At 39.1% G+C, this 9,316-nt stretch overlaps 1 long non-coding RNA gene across 10 annotated transcripts; it reads right to left on the bottom strand.

The window, feature by feature from the left end:
- Positions 1-7: 7 nt before the first annotated feature.
- On the bottom strand, positions 8-7,801 carry LOC126877568 (uncharacterized). 10 transcript variants are annotated; one of them, XR_007695142.1, is made up of 9 exons: positions 6,213-7,801; positions 5,864-5,961; positions 5,453-5,606; positions 5,185-5,361; positions 4,719-4,830; positions 4,469-4,614; positions 4,117-4,342; positions 3,821-4,045; positions 3,411-3,740 (listed from the first exon to the last, which is right to left on the bottom strand). It is a non-coding gene; the product is annotated as an uncharacterized LOC126877568 (long non-coding RNA). The 10 variants fall into 10 exon arrangements; XR_007695143.1 differs by lacking the exons at positions 4,719-4,830; positions 5,185-5,361 and adding an exon at positions 8-1,579 and having other exon boundaries at positions 3,633-3,740; XR_007695146.1 differs by lacking the exons at positions 4,719-4,830; positions 5,185-5,361 and having other exon boundaries at positions 2,193-3,501; positions 3,633-3,740.
- Between the last annotated feature and the right edge of the window lie 1,515 nt (positions 7,802-9,316).

The following is a 9,316-nucleotide window of genomic DNA, read 5'->3' as shown; positions in this document are numbered from 1 at the left end:
ATCCGCAGTCGACGGGATGATAGATGAACGTACTCACGAAATCTAAGTCGGATGCGTAATATTCACTGGTTGTAAAGAGTTACTCCTTTCATCACTGAGATCGCGAGCGAGAATGCCTTTCCCGTCCCGATGATGCCACAGAGGAAAACTATAATGGGGTGTGTCTAAGGACACGAGATCATCGGATTCGTCGAGAAAAGCCTTCGTTCAGAAAGTAAGACAAATTGGCGTTGCTGCTAATTGGTCAATCTCCATATCGGTGGTTAGAAAAAGATGCTAGCCGCCCTCGATGGAAAGTTGCTAGTGGGAGACGCCGCTCGTCGAAAAATAGGTCTCCCCTATTTTCCCGTAGTTGGGACAATGACTGTTTGTTTGTTTGAAGGACTTTAGTTAATTAAATCTTAGGATTTATAACGGGTCCTCAGGCTAGCCGAACATGTACTGCGGAGACGCATCGACATCTGGTAATCATCTTACTCGAAGAATAGGGTCTGCGTGTGGCGAGCCACGGGACAGAAACCGTTGGAATGTTTACTGTCGCGTGTCGCCACGAATATTTCTTTTAAGGAGAGCTATAGAATTACTCCATACCTTTGTTAGACAAAGCGTTCATCCCGTGACCGCGGCTACGTTCGGCGACTGACTGTCGCCTCGAGCCCAAGCTCATTATCACAACTCTCGAACAATTACAATCGGATTGAATAACTACAATTGTTCAATTACAGACTCCGGTGTTCTTTCATCTCCGACATATATAACGTAATACTATATTACTGAATGTACTCTATTACGTGAAGGCTGCCAACTTAATACGCGGCGCTTCGTTCCGCAGTTCGTTTGCTTTCTTGACCAGCGACTTCTTCAGAAATCTCTGGTTGCGATTCCTACTGACGACTGGTTACGGGCAACTGCTGTGTTGATCCACTTGCCTCCCTTTCTATTCTTACCATATCCCCACTCCGCCTGTCTTAATATCCGTCCGCGATCATGGTAACGTTCGCCTTCTGCTCAGTATGTGAAGGAACGGCAAAACGTAATATGATATAACGTAATTCAATTTAACGGAATACGTTATAATGTAATGTATTATAACGTAATACTATATCTCGTAATCGTAATGGCAGTCGTCTACCCCGTTCAAGAACTCCTCGAACGCTGTCCATTCGCTGTTGGGCGACACATACACGGCCACTACCACCATTCCTGACCATTCGACCGCTGCGTATCCGTTGCCGCGCTCCAGAGGATCCCTGTGGGCGGACGATGCCGGCGCTGATGTCCAGGTGACAGCCGTCTGTATCTCCGGCGCAGTCCGGAGCGTCCAGGACTCTGTATGGCTCGGCCACCACCGCTAGGGCAACCGTGCTCTCCAGAATGGTTTGGAAAAGCAGGTCTTGACTGTCCCAGATTGTTCTGGAGGGTGCGTACCCTTAATCTTAATCACCTAAGTTCATGGCTTCAATCGCCGCTTCCTCCGCTCCAACCACCTTGCTCGCGGCTTTAGGAGTCAGGGATTTCCTGCGGCCATTCTTCCTTGTTACCGTTTTCTACCGCGGACCCATCGGTCGACGGTATGGTTCTGTACAAAGAGAAACTTAGAAACGAATTAATCGTCCTGCGTAATGTCTATCGTGATTGTGATGTATGTGAAACTTTCCAAAGTGTCTAATTAGTCGTCATTTGAAGTTGATTTTGAGTTGATAGGGCGAGCCTATAATTCAATGTTTCTCCTTGACAAAAAAAATTGTATTTTGATGTTACTAGCGGGTCCAGTCGTTGATACATGTTAATCGACGTTACGATCGAACCGGCCGCGGGTCATCGTCCGATAGATCTGTCGCGGCACTCGACAACAACTACCGCCACTAACTAATACCGGACAACGGTAGCGCAGTGGTTAGCGCCTTAGGTTACGAACGTTCGGGACTCGGATTCGAATCCCGGCGCCCGTAGTCCCATTTTTCTTCCACGCATCTAAATTAGAAAAATATAGCAGTACCCCAGCAGCGACATCTACAGCCAGCAGCTACATTTGCAGATGCTTCGATGAGAAATTATCCAAATGTTTTTCAATAGCTTTTCTACCCTTCCAACGTCATTTTTGCCGATTAAAAGTATAAAATCGTACACGAACGTACCATTTCTCCCTTCTTATTAAAATATTATACTATTGCATCATTAAAATATTGAAACGTTAAAATATAAAATTTCTTTCATCGAGGCATTAAGGTACAACCTGTTATCGTTCTTTTGTTAAGATCTCTTCGATAGAAAAAATGAAGCTTCTACATCTTTTATTTCATCGACAAAACGTTGTTTTAGTTGAATTGTTGAGGTTCTTTCGATCAAAATGATACCGAACATGAAAATAACCCCGAAAAGTTCGATTAGACGCATAGTTCGATTAGCTGCGTTGGAGATGGACTTCCTTCGGACATGACATTCTGAGATTGAATATGCGAGGCTTCTTTTCGCTCTAACATATACAACTTCCATCGTTTGCGAATTAGTCCAAGCTGATGCAGGCACCGCTACGAGGGTGTAATTAATTTCCAATTTCAATATCGTGTTATATCTCAGTTGCTTTCTGTGTTCCTTATTGTTACGTTCGATGTATATAGAACGTATAATCCCAAATCAGGTACTTGCCGTCAATTTGTAAACAGTGATTGTTAACAAATTTTAAAATATGATGTAGAAGAAAATGTTCATCACGTTAAAAATGAAAATTGCCGGACAAAATAGAAGAAAGGCCTCGATGTAACAATATAGATAATTGCATTGTAATGACAATTCTGCCCGAGCAGTCGAGGTAAACAGGCGCGAATAAATGTGCTCCAGTGTTAGTGCGATAAATAGTGAATTTAGGAGGTTAAAACGTTAACGAACACTGTCACATGGTAAAAGTTTCAAAATGCAACAACCAATACCGCCGCCAAACAAAAAAGGGTGACATATGTTTCATAAATGAAGCTACAAATACGTTAAGCAGAAAACAACCAATTAACAAAGAACAGGAAAGCCTATAAAAGAAATGGAAACGTTGCAAAAGCAGGAAGAAAACAGCTACAATAACGAACTATCCTATCAAGATGAAAACTGGAAGGTAGCAACAGCTCACAAAAGGCGTAAAATAATCCTAAATACAAGCGCTATAAAAATTACAGAAATGCACCAGTGGCTACAGGACATCCCACTCCGAAATTCTTTCAGCTCACTGATAAAAGACGGAGATACGAGTTCAGAGGAATCAATGACAACACATATCGTTAAACCACCACCGATCTACATTCATGCTCAAATAACAGATACCCTTATTGAACTATTAAACAACACTGTCGGAAGAGAAAACTACAGTATAAAGGAATTAAAACTGGAACAAGTCAAAGTGCAAACAAATACTCCAAAAATCTTTCGAAAAGTGGCGCAAGTATTAAACATACCATACATCATACATACCAACTCAAAACAGAAAAGAACCACAAAGTAGTAATTAGAGACCTATACCCAAGAACAAACACCAAAAATATATGCAAAGAACTAACAAAAATCGGGCACCAAGTAAGAACAATAAATAATATAACCAGATACGATACAAAACAGTCATTGTCACTGTTTCTAATAGAACTCACGTGGCGTGGAGTCTGCTTTGTGTAGAGAGTCGCCGGACGTAACAAGCAGATATATTTACGAAGGCGTTACCGAAACCAAGATTTCAATATTTACGACAAAAATTAGGTCTGAAAAATAACAATGATGTTAAAAAGTAATCGTTTGTAAAGATTTCGAGTGTTAGGGAGGGTGTTGAAGTAATACTCACTTCTAGGAAAACTACATCTTCTCTAGCGTTTAGTTCTCTTAGTCCCCGATGCTATTGAGTATTGTTTAGCTCTAAATCAATTTGAAGGGCCTCTCAGTCTCATAGCCTTTTTTAGGAATATGCCATGCACAGATGGTGCAGCAGGGTATATATAGACCGGCCAGTTTTCGTAATTATATAAATACCCATAGACTCATGGCTTCGAAGCTCTGTTGTAATGTAACGCTGCCACAGTGTGGTTCTGGATTAGTATACACTGTACTTATACTTATGCTTATATTTATACTTATACTTACAGTTACACTTATACTTAAATATATTTCTGTTACACATTCATCACGCGTTCCTCGAAGAGATAACTTCAACAAAGGTGGTTGGAAAATTCTTCAGCTTGCTCTTCGTTGCTTCTGGCTCATGTGTTGTCCGTTAATCTGATTGCTGGGATTAGTTTAATTGGCTCCTTTATTTTGTTCGTGGCTTTCCATAGGAAATAGTTGGAATTCTCGTACGCAGAAAGTGAATCTATGAATTTTGAGAATTCGTTATTATTATGATCTTTTATTTTACTTTCTATTTCCTTTGCAAGTTTGTTTAGATGTTTTTTTGCTTTCACCTGCTCTATGTTTTTGTCATTTTGCTTTCGCTTACCTTTTTTCCTCTGATTTTGTCAAGAAAGTCTTGCGGAATTATTTTTGTTTGCCTGTTATTTGGTTCATAAGTAGTAGTTGCCAATGCTACTTCTATAATCTCTGTCAATGTACTGCCTGTTCGCAGTGGTGCATATACTGCTACGTCTGGAAGTAATTGCCGTTAGTTAGTATTGTAACGGTGGTTGCTTGAGTGTATTAATGATGGATTTGGCTATGTTGGTGTTAAGGGTGGCGATTAGGTTAGTTACTTGTGCATAACTTCGGCTACCAAAGGTGTTGGTGTTTCCATGATTAGAGTTCTATACATATTGTATTGTTTGCTGTTGGATCTGATTCCGTAATATCTACTCGCTGTATGTTCTGCTTCGAAGCGTGTAGCAGGAGGGTGTGAGGAAAAAGCAACACCATGTTAATGATCATGGAGATCAACTTTTATCTTAGATATATGATTATTATGATTATATTATTCTTATTTTATATCTAACTAATGTCTAATAAATGTTATATAAAATAAATATTTTTTCATTATTAAAATCCTTTGTAAACTCTATAATTATATTATAATTTAGCTTCCTCAATAAAGAATTTAATAACATTGAAAATTTTTAATCATGGGTAATATTTTAAATATGACACTATTTACGTATGTTATAGGTAATGTTAATAGTTACACAATTTTTTAATAAATTAAGAAAAAACTAAAAACAAACTTACTTTCCAATATATGCGTCAAATGTAAAAGCATTAAAGATATGTGTACATATTTAATTTGAAAATTGTGGTCTTGTTAAACTTGTTTGTTGGTAATAATAATGCATGTTTAATAATGGTTCATAATTAATATTCATTTAAACAATGCTTTCTGTAATAAATGGAGTATTGTAGATGTATCTGCTTGAAATAAATGGTGAGAAATTATAATAAATACATAATATAGTATTAGTTATTGAATAAGCTTACTGCTTTAGTTTATATTCTTTACCTTTAGTGCTTTCACCGAAGAATGGCGCCAAACACAAAACCCTAGCTACTCGATCGCAGTGTTCAATGGTGGCCGATTGGTAAAGTACATCTTGCGACATTAAGAACCTTATCTCCTTTACAGCAGTTAACAGACCTGTGTGTACAACTATGGCCTAGGGAAATTAACAGCGTAAAGTCATTAGTGTCTAATTTTATTAATGAAAACTTAAATACATTTTTTATGCTTATTATATATTTTTTTTAAATACTGTATGACTGGAATAATGTAATGCAAATACTTTGTTAAACATAATATATTAAAAATTGGATTTATATTCAATTACATTCTATTTTCCACCAAGAGTTACGCAATTAATTGCGAATTACTCTCTTCGTTTGGGATCGTTCGGATGATAATACATTTTCTTACCACTCTTTGACTTGTTTCTGCATCCCTTGGCTGAGTAATCAGGCATTTGAACTAACGTTCCAAACTTAAATGTTAATTCTGTATGTTCTCTATGATGACTGCAAAAATTTGTAATAAACACGAAGTATAAATCACCTTAAAGTAAAAACGGATAACACCATACAGATTTAATTACTAAGATGTGTGTAGCTCAAAATTTGATGTTAATTTAAAATTGTAATATAATTTATCGTTAAACTTTGCAAAAAAGTTGTATTTTCTTTTGAGGTTATCTTTAGCAATCTTATAAAAAGGTTATTCAACTATTATTTATATCTATTAATAAGAGCGACTTTTAATAATATCTTACTTTTTCTTATTATTCTTTATTTCCGTCGTTATATACACTCCAATACACGGTAAATATTATTACACTTTGTTTACAGACAACTTTGTAAACGTATACTTCATACATTTATATTTATACCAATCTATACATAACTGCTGCAGGAAGCGCTTTTATAAATGGCGGAACCAATCAGCGTTGAACGAATAGATTTGCCACACTGTCCCTGGACCAACTACACATCGCAGGGCTTAACTCTTCAGTTAGGTCTGTAACTGATTCCGAATTTGAAAAATCACCGTACGTGTAATCGATCCAATGATCGAATTAAACTGTCAAAATTTCCAATTAGTTGTGGAATAACAATAATTTTTTGGCCGTTATCTTTTCTGATTGAAGAAAACAGTTACAAAACGAAGTGTATTCATTGAAACTTTTATTGCATGCAATTTTGCATAAATAGAAAAGTTTTATTTTTTTAGGAGTAGAGTTTTAATTAAACAAAAATATTTATTTTGCTTTGATAAAATTAAAATTGAGTGTTATTAATGTCTTAAGACGAATATTAATGAAAGTAATCTGGGAAATACAATATATTACTGTAATATCGTGGAAATAAGGATAGAATTTTTTTTCCGATTACTTACAATTTATTAATATTAAATTGAATATACAAATATAAATTGGACAGAAAACGATGTTTATTTAACGGAAACTAAATGCAATACTCGTATCTATATCAAATAACTTTACAGTTATTTGACCACCCTCGTCACAACGAATCTAACACACACACACACACTCTCTCTCTCTAACAACTCTATCAATTCTCACGACTCTACTCTTCGACGACTCGATTACCTCTAACGACTCTACTCTTCGACGACTCAATTAGCTCTGATTCTCGCAACACGCACACTTTTCGACTCGCACACTCTGATCTTTCGGTCGTCCCGCCTTGGATAGCGAAACCGTCCTTCTTCTAACGTTGTCTATTGTTTCCCTCATACCTATGTAAGAACTACCAACTACGTGCCTTTAGTCACGCAGGCACTCTTAAATGTAAACGAACCACAGAAAGACGACGTACTCGGTTTTATCTATTTTCAACTGATTTCTAATTCGAACTACCTTACGATATTACATTACTCCTAAAACTAAGCTCTGAAATCTGAGCATATATATATATATATCAGAGATGAAAGGACACCGGAGCCTCTCCTTTGGAATTTTGGGAAAGTCCCTTAACACTTTAATCTAGATTCTACCATAGCCGTAATTAAGCGATTGCCGCCATTCAATCCGATTGTATTTGTTCCAGATTTATGATAGTGAGCTTGGGCTCAGTTCGCTGTGGAGTGCCGAAGCGTGCAGACGTGTCTCTAGTGCCCAGCGTAGTCCGAAAACAACACGTGTCGCCCAACCGTCGAAAGAGAACACAGCTAAGTGTCCCTTACCCTTTAGGGAGAAGAAAATCCCACGCACCTAACCCCAACCCGAATACTAGCCTCACAGCCTCACGACTAGTTGTTCATTCCGAATTAACTAGCTCGATGATGGTCCAGCAACCGCGACCAGGCTCTCCGGAGCAGACTCGCAGCTACCCCGTGCTACCCCCCGTGGCAGAAGTGTAGCAGAACTCTCCGCACTAACGACGCTAATACTACAAAGAAAAGGAAAATAGAAACAGCAACGCAAATAAACACACACAACAGGTTCGCCGTATTGGAATCCTCAAACGACGCCATGGAAATCGTAGAACCGCCACCAAACCAACACTCGCAGAGAATCCCCCCTCCCCCACCAATATTTGTGGACGACGTCATTGACATACAGATCAACTCCCTAGAGAGAGATATCAGCAAGGAGGAATATAACCTTAAGATAAGCAACAATAAAGTAAAAATACTGCCGACGAACCCAGAAGCTTACAGAAAACTCACCAAGACACTCAGGACCCTGAACGCCAACTTCCACACCTACCAACTCAAACAGGAAAGGCCTTTCCGGGTGGTCCTACGAAACATACAACACTCAGCAGACATAGACGAACTCAAATACGAACTCTCAAAACTCGGCCACGAAGTCATCAACGTAAGTAATATAAGGCATAGAGTCTCGAAAGACCCGTTATCCTTATTCTTCCTAGACATTAAATAAAAGCCGAACAATAAGGAAATCTACAACATCAGTCGCCTAATGAACGCGATAGTAAAGATCGAACCACCGCTCGTGAAAAAAGAAATAGTGCAATGCAAAAGGTGCCAAAGGTACGGTCATACGCAGAAATACTGCAACCATACTTTCCGCTGCGTTAAATGCGCAGGCACTCACTCCACTGACCAGTGCGCCAAATCACCGGAAACCCCAGCGAAATGCATCCACTGCCAAGGGGACCACCCTGCCAACTACAAAGGCTGCCCAGCATATAAAACACTATACACGAACAGGTATCCTAAGCTCAGAGCAAAAGAGGTATCCAACCAAACACCCAGCCCGCCGAAATTCACGACTACCCCAACCCCCTCAACCAACCAAACACCCAGTCCTACCAAATTCATCTCCACCTCAACCTCCTATGCCCAAGCAGTACAAGGCATCCAAAATAACCCGAACAGCCAAAGGAACCTTCCCCAAAACAGTGTCCCCAACCCACCTAACATAGACAACTCCTCAAGGCTTGAAAAGCTAATAGAGAAACAATCAGAGCAAATAAATCACTTGCTATCGCTACTAACACTCATCGTGGAAAAATTAGCACGCCTCGACTCAAAATAAAACCAAGGCGCATAGCACTCTGGAACGCCAACGGTCTAGCGCAACACAAACTTGAACTAGAACTCTTCTTAAAACACCAGCAAATCGACGTAATGCTCGTATCGGAAACCCACTTCACCGACAAGAGCTACCTGAAAATAAATGGTTACAAATTCTACCATACCCAACACCCCAGCGGAAAGGCCCACGGTGGCACCGGAATAATAATCAAAGCAAGTATTAAGCACTACGAACTTCCATCATTCCAGAAAGACTACCTCCAAGCAACAAACGTAGCAATAGAAGACTGTCATGGCTCAATCACCACCTCAGCAGTATACTGCCCTCCCAGACACTCCATCGCCAAAGAA

Source organism: Bombus huntii, unplaced genomic scaffold (genome assembly GCF_024542735.1).
Source record: "Bombus huntii isolate Logan2020A unplaced genomic scaffold, iyBomHunt1.1 ctg00000190.1, whole genome shotgun sequence".
Lineage (NCBI taxonomy): Eukaryota > Metazoa > Arthropoda > Insecta > Hymenoptera > Apidae > Bombus > Bombus huntii.
Note: the sequence above shows the minus strand (reverse complement) of the source record. Positions and strands in the feature narration are given on the sequence as shown.